The sequence below is a fragment of the Ipomoea nil genome, unplaced genomic scaffold, assembly GCF_001879475.1.
Source record: "Ipomoea nil cultivar Tokyo-kokei standard unplaced genomic scaffold, Asagao_1.1 scaffold2701, whole genome shotgun sequence".
NCBI classification, from domain to species: Eukaryota; Viridiplantae; Streptophyta; class Magnoliopsida; order Solanales; family Convolvulaceae; genus Ipomoea; species Ipomoea nil.
In genome coordinates, this window is record NW_017619129.1 from 1,091,692 (window position 1) to 1,108,954 (window position 17,263).

A 17,263-nucleotide genomic window follows, 5' to 3' on the forward strand; every position below is an offset into this window, starting at 1 on the left:
AATTCACTCTTATTCTATTTAAACCAAACATATCCAAATATATTTTAAATATAAGATCTAAATATCACTCGAAGGTGAACTTGTATTAATTTTATAACTTTAGCCTAAAAAATAAATATAATTTAGAAAAATTAGTATTAGTAGACAAGTTTTCTAAACGGAAAACAAAGAATTAAAACTGAAAAATTAGAGAACAAAAAATAGAGAATAGAAAATTGAAGTAAACAGGTTAATTACATTCATTAATTTCTTTAGATAATGTTTCTTCTAATAAAAGATCTATAGTTTTTTTACTTGAAACCTTACTTTTACATGTTAATTGTCAATTTTTACATATTAGAAGTTGTGCCCATGTTCTAAATTTATATATTCAAGGACTTCAAAGTTTGAGTGATTTAGTTGAACCGATTATAAAATGTGCTAAATGGCTTAGATACAATAATAGAAGCATTTTAAAAAAATGAATTTAAAATATTTTGTGCACAACATAGTTTAAAAAAGAAATTTTAGTTTAGATGCACCTACTCGATGGAATTGTACATTGTTATGTGAAACTACTCTATATCATGAGGTAATAACTATATATGCATAATAGTATATAATCAAACTAGCTTAGTGATGTTGAAGTAATTACAAACATGGTTGTAGTAGGCGCTAGGCGCTAGTCGGGCGGCCGGCCAGCGCCTAGCGCCTAGGCGGTCTAGGCGGCGCCTAGGCGGATTCTAGGCGGCGCTAGGCGGGCACCAAAAAAATTTTAAAAAATAGTAACAGACTTGTAGTTCGACAATTTTAATGAGGTTGTTTTCAACGTTCACTCAAATAACACATATAAATAAATGAAATAATGATAATTTATAAGTCATAATGTCATAATAATATTAAAATCAATAATTAATGAAAGACGACATCGGTCAAAATCGAACAAAATTGGTCAAAATCAGACAAAATCGGTCAAAATCGGTCAACTCGGCCGAGTTGATCGACTTGGCCGAGTTTGGCCGCCCAGGCCGCCTAGCAGCCGCCCAGGCCGCCTAGGCGGCCGGCCGAGTTTTGGCCGCCTTTAGGCCAAAACTCCGAGGCTCGGTGCCGCCTAGCGCCTAGGCGGCTAGGCGGCCGAGTTTTGCAACCTTGATTACAAGTCAACATTTGGAAGTGGCTAATAATGTTAGTGCAATTCTTCAATCATTTGATAGTGCTACAGAAATACAAAATCATTTTCTTTAGTTTATGAGCCTAATATTCATTTAGTTGTAATTGAATGCATTAGAATTGTTAGCGCTCTTACTTCTTTTATTGAATATCATATTTTGTCTTGTGTAGTTCAAAATATATCATACTTTGTATATAAAGTTTTATCATATTTTAGTGATATTCCTTATATGTTTGGTTAAATTTAGTTGTTATTCTTATCCAAATGTAATGAGTATAAATAGATTGAAAGGTTTATCAGAATTTTGTTATAGGGTTTTACGTTTTTCAAACTAAGTTCAATGTATTGAAAAGTATTTTGGTTCTCAAAGTTGTGTTGAAAACGTAACTTAGTCTAATTTTTAAACAATCTTTAAGTTTGTAACAAGTTTAAAAATCCTTTAAAAGTATACTAATTAACCCGTCCCTTCCCTCTAGACATTTTATTAATTAAAACCAGGACCACCAGTACTTGCTTGTATATAAGTAATAGTATGGTGTACGCGCGATGTGCGAAAATTCATGCCCAATATTAAAACATTGATAAATTCAAATAATTAAAAATTATAAATTGAATGATATATATACAAATAATATATGTATTTTGTACACACACATATATAATTTATCATTCATAGAAATTTAATTAAAATATAATTAAGTATTAAATTAATATATAATGATTTTAATAAAATGATAATTAAAAATAGGAAAAAGATATGATAGATATAGGTGTATGGTAATAATGATGTGTTATTAAAGTTAGAATTAAAAACTAATTGTGTTATAACGGTGTAAGGATAATTTTGTCTAATAACATTGGAATGTACAACATTTAAAGTAAAATGTACACATTTATTTGCATACAAAAAGAGGGACATAAATCAATGATATAACTTTCATTGAGGCTTATTATGTTTTTAGATATGCCCTTTATGTAATTAATTAAAAAAGGTATAGTGAATTGCTAGGACAACATGGATTCATTCACGTTAAAATCTTGTTGTATCAGTTTATTTATGTGTTTTTTTCGTCTATATATGAAACTATAGTCCATAATTCAATACTTGATCATATATTATATATATTTAATTCTATATATTCTTATATAAAAATGAACAAACAAGCTAGTATTGTGTTTTCAATGTTTCATGGTGGGAAAGGTGAATTTGGATTAATGCATAACAAGTGAAAACCCATCCTGTGGACAGGACAAGTACTTGTATGAACCATGATTATATTCATGACTCAAATGTTACTAACATCTTATATTGTAAAAAATGTTCAGGCCGGTGACCACAGACTGTTGTTAAATTAAATATAATGGTAATGCATTAATATAATATTCAGAAAACACTTGAAACATTTTCCTATTGATGGAGTACTACGTGCAATTCCCATGCAAAATTTGTGTGCTTAGCAAATATAATATTTGTATACATTATTTTGCATGCGGTTGACCCTACGTATATATTCATGATTTACGTAATTAATTTTCTCCCATGATAAATATATTATTTAAGATATATCTTATGAAAGTTGAGTTTTTAAACTGCCGTAATTTTCATGTAACTTCTCCAATAACTATATTTATATCTATAATATCTTGGAGAAACATCTGAAAGAGAGGCAATTGATACAGGCAATCTACTTGCAGGCCACTGAGATATTTCACAATCTTCCAATTCTACAGGAAATTCTCAAACAAAGCAACTTGAGAATTTGATTCATCTTCTTGTATCCCATAAGATTAAATCTTGAACCTTGTTGCTTTTATAGAAGGAGATTTAAAACTTATAGGAAAGTGATTACACACCTGAAGATATCAAATGATCCAGTTTTTGTTCCTTGTTGTCTTCTGTATTTTTGTTGTATCTCAAATGTATTACAGAATACAAGCAACTTTTTCAACAGTTGATATGTTTGTTCACCACTCACCACTTCACCATACCGCAATAGAAGTACTATTATTATTGATGCGTGGAGAATGGGAATAAGTTGCTTTTTGTGTAAAGGATTGAATCTGCAACATGGTTGTTGGTACCCATAACTCATGATTTTCAAATACATAGATATAAATTTTATTTTATTTTTAAATTTGGTCAATTCTCATACAAAAGCACTAAATTAAATTGAGCAAGCTAGCTAGCATATATAGTGTAGATCCTAAACTTCATGGTGATGATTGTGTACGTAATTGATAAAAGATCAGAGTTACTTAAAATTGAAACCTGTAAATTATACTTGTTTAAGATTTGATTAATTAGCTAACATGCATGACTAAAACACCTTGTATGAATTGAAGGCATAAGGCCATAAACCAAGAAAAAGTGGAGATAATATATTCTCTACTTCTACAAAACAAAGTGGACCAAATCAAGAAAGCAGACATTTTGGTTTCACTTTGCCTTAACTACTATGCCAAGCTACCATTATTTATGCAAGTGCTAAAACGATCGAAGGCATGCAGTAACATTGTAACAACATATATGGTGATTGGTGAATGGTGGAGTCAGAAAAATCATATAAGGGTTGAAATTATAGAGAAAATTTACAATGTCAGTATTGATCATACCTAATATCATTATATATATCATATATAATTTTATTTAGGGTGTGTTTGGTTCGCACATGAGAATCGGAGTCGGAATGGGTATCAAAAATTTGGTAATAGTAATGGGTTTTGGTGAAAGTATTTTGTATGTTTGGTAGTAGGGTGGAATGAGAATGATTAGGCTAATGATGAATAATGTGATGAAACCCTTATAAAATAAGGGAATGAGTTTTTTCATTAGTGGGGTATTCCGAACTCATAATAGTGTTTTAAAAACTAGTCAACCAAACAATAACCATCACTTTCATACACATACTTGAGTGCTAAACCTACCAACCAAACACACCCCTAGTATTACTGATAATGATTTCTAGTGATACTCTGCAATAATGTGTATTAATAATGTGTGAAGCGCGCGCGCACACACACACATATCCTAATTATGAACCTATATATAGACTAATGTTACACTGAAACACAACATGAATGCAATTGTCTACTACATGAATGTGCACACACTAGATTGTGTGCACCCATGTTGTGCAAATTGCACACACTCTAGTATGTGTGCATTCCTGTAGTAGACTCTGTGCATTTATGTTGTGCCTCACAGTCTAATGGGATCGGAATATGTTGTCTCATTTGATCATATATATCCCATGAGAACAAACCCTGGAGAAAACTAAGAACAAATCACAGTCTTACATCTGTAAAAATTCTATGGTTCTTATCAGATTTTTAAAAAAAATACGGTGGCAGTTTCGTAATTATCAACTTTACTATGCAGAATTGAACACTCAAATATGCAATCCTTAACAACTAAATATGCAAACATGGTAAATTTTATAAAATCAATGAAAAAGTTAAATTTTAAATCTAAACCGTAAATACTAGATGATAAGTAGTAAAAAGTGAATCACTAAACCAAATAATTAAAATAAAAAACGCAGTTATAAACTCTAAAATCAAAACCCTAATGGCCCGTTTGGTTCACGGAATAGGCCGGGAATGACATAGCATTCCCAGTAATAGGCCTATTCCGTTGTTTGGTAACCATTTCTATTACCAGGAATAATATTCCTGGTAATAGACTATTACCTCAAATAAGGTAATAGCTAATACTAGGGCCCCCCTGGTATTAGCTTATTACTGAACGCTCAGGAATAGATTTTCGAATCTATTTCCTTTTTTACCCCTTTCTTTAACCTAATTTTTTTTATCATATATATAAATTTATCTTATTTCACCATCGTCGCCGCCGCCACCACCATCACCGCCGTCGCCACCACCACCACCATCGTCGCCGCCACCACTGCCACCGCTGCCGCCACCACTACCACCACCGCCACCGCTACCACCACCATCACCACCACCGTTACCGCCACCACCACCACCGCCACCAGAACCACCACCCAGCAGCACCACCGCCACCACCACCACCACCACCGCCACAACCGTCGCTGCCCCCACCACCACTGCCACAACCGTCACCGTCAACACCACCACCGTCGCCCCCACCACTGCCACCGCCACCACCACCACTGCCACCATTACTGCCACCATCGCCACCATCACACATTTTTATAAGGGTATTTATGTCTTTTAAAACATATTTCATTTCTATTCCTTAAATCAACCAAACACTGTAATATAATTCCTAAAGTCTATTCCTTCCGCGAACCAAACAATAGAATACAATTCCTATTCTATTCCTTGCCTATTCCATTCCTTATGGAATAGCATTCCTATTACATCAAAATTCATTCCGTGAACCAAACGTGCTGTAAGTGCAATGTACTTTCGCATTTTTGCAAGTGCAATCTTTTAATACTAATGGCATGTTTGGTTCATGGAATAGGTCAGGAATGGAATGACATTCCTTGGAATAGACCTATTCCATTGTTTGGTTCGTCACTTTGTCATGGGAATACTATTCTTAAGAATGACCTATTCCCTTTGCAATGGGAATAGCCATTCCTAGGGGGGCCTTGGTATTAGTTATTCCCATGCTTATGGGAATAACTTTTATATTACAAATACCAAAAATACCCTTACGTACATGGTTATATATATATATATATATATATATATATATATATATATATATATATACACACACACACACACAACATTTATATATTTTTTTAGTTTATCCCTAATTAAATTTATTTCTTATTTCACCACCACAACCACCACCACCGCGACTGCCACCGCCACCGCCACTGCCGCAACCACCACAACCACCACCCTACCACCATCGTCGCCGCCACCACCACCACATATTTTTATAAGGGTATTTATGTTTTTTAAAACATATTTCATTTCTATTCCTTAAACCAACCAAACACTGTAATATATATATATATATATATATATATATATATATATATATATATATATATATATATATATATATATGCCAACGCCCCCCTCCCCCCTCCCCCAATTCAAATACAATGGTATCTATGTATGTATTGGGGTTTATATAATATTTACATAATAAACATTTTTAAAAAATTTAGGAGGGGCAGACTAAATATTTTTATCCCAATAATAATAATAATAATAATAATAATAATAATAATAATAATAAGAAGCCTCAATTTAGGTTATGTTATATCCTTGATTTATGTCCATCTTTTTGTATGCAAATAAATGTGTACATTTTACTTTAAATGTTGTACATTTTAATGTTATTAGACAAAACTACCCTTACACCGTTATAACACCGTTAGTTTTTAATTCTAACATTGATAACACATCATTATTACCATACACCTATATCTTTCATATCTTTTTCCTATTTTTTAATTATCATTTTATTAAAATCATTATATATTAATTTAATACTTAATTATATTTTAATTAAATTTCTATGACTGATAAATTATATATGTGTGTGTACAAAATATATATATTTTTTGTGTATATATAATTCAAATTATAATTTTTAATTATTTGTATTTATCAATATTTTAATATTGGACATGAATTTTCGCGCATCGCCTACAAAATGCTAGTAGTAGTAGTAGTAGTAGTAATAATAATAATAATAATAATAATAATAATAATAATAATAATAATAATAATAATAATAATAATCTTCTAAAAAATAATAATAATTGGTATCTTTACGTGCAATGCATTGAGAATTGAGCCCAAAATTTAAATTATAATTTTGTTAAAATTATTAAAGAAAAAATATACTTTCTATCACATTTTATTTGTCATACTTATTATTCATTGTTTAAACTAACTCTTTGTTTTTTGTTTTTTTTTTTTTAGTATTTTATACTTATTTTAAATTATTTTTTTTTGTGTTTAATAGTATTTTTAGTGTCGTTTCTAAATATATTAATTTTATATACTAATATTAAATTTAATATTATAAAAAATTGAATTAAAAATAATTCCAGTCAAGGCTTGTTAACCGAATCAGACACTTAAAATGAGACGGAGGAAATAAAAAATAGTTGCCAAGCTGTTGGGTGGAGATTGATTTATATTTAATTATAAGTGGCAGTGGCAAAGATTTTACACAAAAATTGGTAAGCAATTCCCTTGCTTGTCATAGTAGCCGTTAGAGAGCTTATGGCAAGGTAGTAGCAGTGTAGGCTAGTGCATGTCCATTGGGGAAGTAAAAAGGTATAGGAAGATGTATAGAATACCCCTTCATGACGGAGCGTTATTTCGTGCAATCGTGTGCACCAAGTTATAAAAACGACGTCGTTTTGACATCCAATTTTTTTTTTTAAAAAAAAAAAAAAAAAAAAAAAAAAAGAGAACAGAATTGCATAACTGCACATCCATAACTTCATAACTATACATCCAGAATTGCATAACTATAGATCCATAACTTCATAACTATACATTCAAAATTGCATGCATAACTACACATCCATAACTTCATAATTACTATACATTCAGAATTATATAACTACACATCCATAACTTCATAAGTCATAACTATGCATTTAGAATTGCATAACTACACATCCATAACTTCATAACTATACATTCAGAATGTGAAATTATAACTTCATAACTATACATTCAGAACTGCATGCATAATTACACATCCATAACTTCATAACTATAAATCCAGAAATTGCATAACTGCACATCCATAATTTCATAACTATAAATCCAGAATGTGAAATTATAAAATATGAACATATGTTTACGTAACTAATGACAATCGAAAATGATTTTTTTATTTAAGTAAAACAACGCCATTTTTTCATCCGTGTCTAACATGCATGGTGCACACGGATGCACAACATAATTTGCCCTTTAGGACCGTTTCATTAAAAATATGGACACTATCTCATAATTTAATTTGGACTTTCATTGTTTTTTTTTTTTTTTTTTTTTTTTTTTTTTTTTTTTTGGGATGCAATCTAAATATATAATTGAGTAAAACTGTAAAATAAAGACAATAATAGAATGACAATAACATATACGGAGAGATTTTTTTAACATTTAGATTTCGCTATAATGATAGAAAATGTCTATAGCTGGGATAATTGAATCCAAATCAATTTTGGTGTATTCTATGACAAAAATAAAAATGTAACAAAAAATTTGTATCCAAATATAATGCATAAAAATTCAACAAAGAAAAGAATTAGTAGTTATACCATGTACCCGGGTCCACCTTGCAAGGTGGATCAAGGTTCAAAATACACAATTTACATTAGGAATGTTCACAATTTGAATTGTGAATATTGTGTATGTAAATTGCAAACATTTAGTATGTAAATTGTGAACATTCAATATATAAATTGTGAACATTCAGTATGTAAATTGTGTATTTTTGGACACAGATCCACCTTGCAAGGTGGGCCCGGGTCAATAAAATTCAAAGTAGTATGATTTTGCTAGGTTGACACACAAATTATTAAAAAGTAAACCATAAAATTATTTTAAAAATATATTAAGAATTTTTATTTCATACAACTAAAAAATCTAAATTATTAAACGCTTCCAAAAACATTTTATATAATATTATATCTATTAACTAATACTTCAATTATGGAGTTGGATAATTTTTGTGTCAAATAAATAAAACAAATTAAATCTTTGATATTAAACTATCAAAATTTAAATGTTTGATATATTTATCACATATAATAAGGATTTAAATTTTTTCACCAATTAGTCAATTTTATTTCTTCATTTTACTTTTATATATATCCATTTTAGCATGGATGTTTAAAATTTTACATTTTCTGTGTTTAAAAAAGTAATTTTCAATTTTATAAATTTCACTTGTTTAATTCAGACTAATTACTAGAAAATTAATTTATAAGTATATTGAATTAAATATACAATGCTGTGATAATTGCATTATTACAATGATTTAAAATTGTTAAAAATTCATAATAACAAATGTAGACTTTTCAAGAAGAGTTCCTAGCTAGGCAGATTTGATTCTGTAAAAAGTGATGTGATAAAAGTTGCAGGGTACGTGCAGATTGCTTCTACCAGTAGACCACCTCCATTTCTCCGAAAACATACAATTCACTCAATTAGTCTTTTGTCTGCGACGGTTAATTGATGTCTGTCCGACTGTCCCCCATTTCCATCCCTACAAATTGATGCCACTGCTGCTCCATGGTAAATCCTCCTCCAGGTGTTGCAACACAAGTAGGGGATCGACTTCAACTATATAGACTCCTGGTTTTTACTCCATCAGTTTTCTAGGGTATTTGGTTGGTGGAAGAAATTAAGAAAAAATAATTGTACTTTCATTAAAAAAAATATATATAAAGTGGGAATAAAGTAAGATTTTAAATTTTATTGTTTAGTGGTGAGGAATTAAATTATTGATGATTAAAAGGGAAGAAGTGATATAAATACTAAAATATCTTTATTTAATACGGAGTAATAATAATAATAATAATAATAATAATAATAATAATAATAATAAAGACAATTTTGTTAACATTACTATGTGGTAAGAAATGATAAGTTATTTTAAAGTGGGCGGATTCATTGTGCGCACAGCGCACCGGCATTTGGTCATGTATGCTTAGTTATTGAGCAATCATTATTGTGTGGACCATATTTTGTATACTGTAAAATAATGTACATTCAATATAAAAAATAATGTACATTCAATACAAAAATAATGTACATTGTATTCAGGGAATGTACATTATTTTTGTACTGAGTGTATATTATATTGTATAATGTACATTCAATACAAAAATAATGTACATTTAGTATATTAAAAATATACTTTTTATTATGGTCCACGTAACATTGTGTGGACCATGGTTCACACAATAATTTGTCGCCATTGAATTACAGTGATTTACATCATCTCAAATGCTCTATCGGACCAGATGTGGGGGGCTCTTGGAGTTTGAGATTATATTCAACCTTTTGGGTGAAGAAATGATAAGTTATCATTATTCTTTGGATTCTAAGGAAAATGTCAATATCAAAATCAAAATCGTAAGGAAATAAAACTAGGGAGTTGAAGTAGTATTTTCCTTTTTGATGTTGGGTTAAACAAATGTTTTCAAATAGAGTAATACAATATACCCTTTATATTTTTCCTTTTAAACTCATCTCTCATAATGTGATAACATTTTATTTTTTTTGAATGCTACTAACTCTATCATAATGTGATAACATTTAATTGATAACTAAATGCTATTTTTAATTAGTAGTAGATTACTAATCATGGGTGCCCAATGAATGAAGTCCACGGAAGAAAAATATTTGAAGGAAAATTTAAAAGTTTCTTTTCAGATAATATAATACTAGAGTTTTATATGTTGTTGCATAGTAATAGTTTTATTTTAAGATAATAATTAACACATAATATTATAGGATATCTACTATACTAATAAGAGTCCAAGAGAGTTAGGCTTATAATGGGTAGAAAAAATGGCGATAAAATTTTTTAATCAAATGAATGGCTCAAATTGATCAGATTTTAATTTTTCCTTAAGATTTCCTAATTTATCCTTAATGAATATGATTATCCGTTAACTTTTCTGTTAAATATTATCTTTTTTTGTTAATTTCTGTTAGTTCACCGTTACATTACTCATTGATTTCAATAAGAAATGTCTTAGGTTCGAACCTCATCCCAATCAAAGTTGGCATAATTAGTACTCTATTTTACTCTTACAATGTCTTTATTAAAAAAATTATTCATTATCAATAAATTAATTAAGAGAAATAATTTTATTAGTTATATTGTCTTTATTTTTCTCCAATGCAAAAATTCTTTACATTCAAATATAATTCATCAATTGATTATATTCACTACATTGTCTATTATCTTTTTTGTGCACTAATTTTTAATTAAATGTCAAAGTTATAATACAAAATAATGCTATATATTTATTTACTAAGTATTTTATTAATACCATGAAAAAATTTAAAAATATATAATTAATAAAGCCAATCATATTAACTACTTGAGAGATTTGTTGACAAAGGAAGTATTCAAATCACATGACAAATTGAAGTGAGAACTACCTCGCAATGTCCTTGTTTGACAATCAGCACTTCAGCAGTTAGCGGTTAGTGTTAGCGGATTATATTAGCGGATTTGACCAGCGAATTATATCAACGGTTGGTAAAAAGATATTTGAAAAAATTAGCTGTTTAGATTAACATGTAAAATGATGTAAGGGTATACATAATAATAATAATAATAATAATAATAATAATAATAATAATAATAATAATAATAATAATAATAATAATAATCGTTTAAAAAAATAAAAATAATTAAGTCAATCATATTAACTACTTGGGGGATTTATTGACAAAAAAGAATATTCAAATCACACAACAAATTGAGGTGGGAAACTGTCTCGCAATATCCTTGTTTGGCAATCAGCAGTTAGCTCTTCAATATTAGTATATATTTAATATTTTATGCCCTAATTTTTATTTGCTCTTCCTTATATCCCGTATTTGGTTTCAACCATACCTATACAATTATTTTATTGACAATTATAATCAATTTTGACTATATTATCTTGCATTTGTAAACTTAGAATTGGCTATTTAAATATTCAAATTCAATGTTCAATTATCTATGCATGAACAATTTCAATATATATAATTTTGCCTTGATATACTTTAAAGTACTTATTTAAAAAAAAATATATATTGAGCATTACCTCAATCGCGCAATGCGCGTAAAAACTAGTATTTAAATAAAGATTATATTAATATTAAATGTGAAATTATAATTTATTATAATTGTACTCATTTACAATTAATTAGCGACTTACTTAATTAGTAAACTCATTATGACTTAATTAATTATTATCAAATATTAACGACTTTAACAATTTGATCAAGTTAATATAAATGTTACTTAAAGCAACATTTTGACTTGGTATTTAAAAAGGAATCTCTTTTTAAAAATGCTACTACTATAAACATTACAAAGTTATTACTTAAAACTTAAACTAAAACAATACTCCGTAATTAACTACTCTCTCACAAATTAAATAGGAGAGTGAACTCTCTTCAAATTAAATCAGAAAGAGATATGTAGGGGTAACCCTAACTAATATGGCAATAGATCCACACTTGTAATCACAAAGTCACGAATTTGAATCCTTACCTCTTTGGTTTGAGCCGGTCAACTATAGATAATCTAGGTTGGTTTACTTCTTCGTAGAATTGTAGTCCTTTGTCGGTTATGGTTTTGTTGGGACCGAGTCGATCATAAATCGGGTATGGAAATACAGAACGGGGATAGTAAAATAATAGTATTATTGTTCGGGACGCTAGGCCCAAATAATATGTACAAAACTCGAGGTACCGGCCCAAAATGGTGACGCAAATACAAAAATTGTAGCCCTCATAACGGACGACAAAAAACAACGTAACTAATAAGACTCAAACCCAGGTGATTGGGTTGATAGTGCAAACCAGATACCGCTAAGCCATGATGCTTGTAGTGCTTAAATCGTGATGCCCTAGAAAAAGACAAGGCACTCCTATTTATAATAGAACCCCCTATATAGAGACTATTGCACCGTCCACATATACGGCTCCTGATGACATGCCTTCCTCACCATCTTGCATGCGTCCCACATCCAAAGGCCCACGCATCATACCAAGCCGCACCACTCCAACCGCCACCCCGCACCACCTCCGGAAACGGGGGCGTGGGCGGGGCGCTAGGTGCCGCGTTGGGGTGCGAGGCACGCACTGGGCGACGAGAGCCAACGCCTTGGCTAGCGACCCCATCTGGTCGCCCATCAGTGGCTGGCGGCACCCCCCCGTTCGCACCGTCGCGTCGCACCCCCTTCGAAAATGGTGGTATGAGCGGGGCGCGAGACATGCACACGCTGGCGAGGCTAACAACCCCTCTTGGCTGACCGCCGGTGGCCAGCGGTACCCCCATGTCGAGCCGACCCGCAAGTCCTTAAACTTGGAATGCCATCCCCTAAACACTTTCAAGGGTGCAACATTTTCAGCACTTTTTCTGCATTTTTTGGAATTTTCAGCATCATTTCTTTCATTTTTTTTTTTTTTGAAATTTCTCTACAAAATAAATTTCAAAAAAATGCCATCCAATGGCTATGTTGATTGGGAGATAAGTTCTAGTGTTTTGGGAGTGCATAATATCAATGAATGTGTTTGGCTATATCTATGCTTGCATATAGTTGGTAGCCAAATTCGGTCACACCGTGACCTTTTGAGCCTAGAGGTTGCCCACTGCAACTTATTTTCATTTTGAGTGTTTATTTGCCCTCTTTGGTTGTGTAACTTCTAGAACTTGCTTCATACCGTTTAAGAGCTACATGTTATGTGATGACACGAGAATGATTAAGGCATTAGGATTTAGCCATATAGCTTTAAAAATGACCACAACCTTATACATGTTATTTTTCCCTAGTGAACCATTTTGAGCCTTTAAATGAATAAGAAATTTTTATTCTTTAGCTAGTCCCAAAGAACCTTAGCTCATAAAAAGAACCCTCTTAACTCGTCATTGGGTCAGTGGATGTCATTATTTCATTTATCTATGCAAGATGACCAAAAGTGATGAAGTATGGGTGAGATTGGAGTTGAAAAGTGATTGTACAGTTGATTTGCTTTGGGTGAGGAATTGTTTGTGATCAAAGGAGATGAAAAACGAAAAAAAGAACAAAATGAGTTTTATTCTAATTTTGTTAGTTGTAAAATCTTGTTGGCCCAAACTTTTGTGTTCATTTTATTCTTAAAATGATTTATGAGCAATGAGGGCATAAAATAAAGTTGATGGTTATGAGAATGTGATGAAGGTTGAAAATTTTGGATGATTTTTTCATTTTTCCCTATGAATACAAAAAAAAAAAAAAAAAAAAAAGAAAAAAAAAGGGAAGAGTACCACTGAGGGTTAATGGGTTATGTGGAATTGAGGAGCTATTTCTTCGGTTTTACCAAAAAAAAAAAAAACAAAAGAAAAAAATAGAGGGAATCGAAACCATTTCCGAAACGGAATACAATATATATCAGTTCAAAATTCATAGAGGGAAGTCAACTACAAAGACTCTATTTCACTATCAAAAGGATAAGGGAAATCAGCATCCCAAGACAACATTAAGACATGAACAACAACAGTACAACTCAACACAGCTCAATATGTAATCTACTGATCACAAAGTATAATACATCAAGACAAGGACAACAACAGTAAACAAGTACAACTCGAGGTGTATTCTAATGATCACAAAGTAGAATACCACTCGACATGCTCATCAGAAAAGGATAGACATTCACACATTGGCAACTATATGCCACAATGACACTTCATGTCACAAGTTCCAAGTTCCAACCTTATGCCCTGTTCCAACCTTATGGCTACCCCCGGCCTTATTACAATTCCAACCTTTACCTCCTAGTGCCACCCTGTACTTCTGAGTCCAACCTTGTACCGAAGGGACCGTCGTCCCCCCTCCAACATAGCCTCCAACATACCACCTATTCATGAGTACACGAGGGTACTTTTCATTTCAATCACACAGCCTCCAACAAATGAGCCTACGCTCAGGTCACACCACCAATTTCATTCATGGCCACCACGAGGACTACATCTGTACCTTGGTGATTAAGGTCCCATACCCTTAACCGTGCAATTCAAGGTACAACCAATACACATGTATTCATCACAGGAATCAATCAATGGATCACAACAAAGATATGAAACCATAATCAACAACGAAGGATTACAATCCGACACCAACGATGGTCAACACAAGTTGCCATCATCAAAAGGAAAGAACAAACCGCACACACTAGCATTTCAACATCAAACTAGCATGCTTATCAAACGGATAAACCAAACATAGTTCCGTAAAACATACAAGACTCATCATGGTCCAACGAATCACAAAGTTGAACACTTAGCACGATTCAAGACACCAAATTCTACATGAATTCCTAACATACCATTCTGGACATACGAAACATCAAGAAGGCACTCAAATAGCCCAACAAAAGAATATCGGGAGGTCAAAACATCAATTTAGGATGGAAACTACCACAATACTCCTAAGTATTAGGTCAAGTTTTAATACAAAGTCAAATAGTAACTTTGTTTTTTCTCTTCCAAATAGAAAATAGGGTGCATCTGCAGTATTTTCATGAATCATACCTAAAAAAAAAATAGTACTAACAATTAAATTTAAAGTCAAACATTTAAAATAAAAAAATAAATAAAGAAGGATTTTGATTACTTACTCATCACGTGAAAACGTTTTTTGGACACAGTTTTCATACTTTTTAACTAATAATGTCAAATCATACGAACTATGAAATGAATACCCATGAATATTCAACCACTTTTCAATAATTTTACTACATTATCCAAATTGTCTACATTTCTTTTTGCTGAGGTCTTTATCACAGACATTCCTATCTTTAATTGAATGCAATTACTTCTTTCCACCCCAAAGATATTATATGCTTTTATACCGAAATCCCCTTGTACTGGATGACACTTGTTATGCTCCCTAACAACTATCTACTCACGCAATTAAAAAAACAATAAACTAAATAGATGGAAAACAAGTATTTATCTTATAAAATATATTACATAAATAGTTAATACTTGAAATGCTTTTATACCGAAATCCCCTTATAGTACCAGTATATATTATAAAAATTATCTTATTCAATACCATAAAGGATTTGAAAAATATAAATTCAAATAATTTAAATGTATTTACAATATAAACATATTTATGGAAATTGCACATACAAAAATATTAATATTTATAATCCAAATAGATTCCAACATACTGAAAATTTTAGTCCATATGAACTACTAACCCAAAAGATATCTATATATAACTAACTATGGGTAAATACTGATTTTTTTAAAAAAATGTCAGAACATGCATCAAAGTTTGTAAATTATTATAAATATAAAACTAAAAAATTGTAAACTTTTATAAATATAAAACAAAAAAAAATAGATCAAATAAATACATAAATTCGAAATTATATAAATATAGAATTTAAAAAATTAAAATGAATGATTACATAATGTACATTTATGGCAAATTATGCTGTGAACACGTGCTACCTTGTAAGGTGGGTACGGTTCCATATCCATAATTTCTATACTGTAGATTCATAATTTCTATATTGTAGATTCGTAATTTCTATATTGTTGATCCACAATTTATGTACTGTAGATTCATAAAATTTATATTTTAGATTCCAATTGTTGAACTCTGTTTTCACAAATCAGAGAACTATATGTTCATAATTTAATAACTATACAGTTTAGAAATTATGAATTTACAGTACAGAAATTATGAATCTACAGTACAGATGTTATGAATCTGCATATAAAAATTATAAATCTATTGTATAGAAATTATGAATCTACGATTTAGAATTTATGAATCTAAAGTATAAATTTTATGAATCTACAGTATAGAAATTATTGATCTATAGTATAGAAATTATGAATCTATAGTATTGCAAGGTGGGCACGTGCTCACAACATACAATCATTATTGCATGGTTGTGTGGACCATAAATAAAAATCACATTTTTAATATATTAAAGGTACATTATTTATGTACGTAATGTACATTTTTTGAAAATACATTTTTAATATATTAAAAATACTATATAATATATTTTTCAGTACAAAAGTAGTGTACCTTTAATACATAAATAATGTATTTTTAATACATTAAAAATGTATCTAGGTCCACACAATTGCACAATAATTTCCTCACAGCATAAAGTTCCGTACATTATGTAGCCAAGCAAAACCCAGCTTATTTATTAGAGCATCCACATTGGTTGGGGAGAATGAGGGGATAATGTAAGAGTGATTAGGAAAGAGAATGTGGAAGGGGAGAAAAAAACAAAACAAAACAAAACAAAAAAAAATTAAAAAAAAAAAAAAAAAGTAATCAGACGCGTCAGGCGCGCCTGACGCGCCACCGGGCGCGTGCAGTGCACGCGCCCAGCTTTTGCCCAGGCTGTGCGCGAAACGCGCACAGCCTTGCTTCTTCTTCTTTTTTT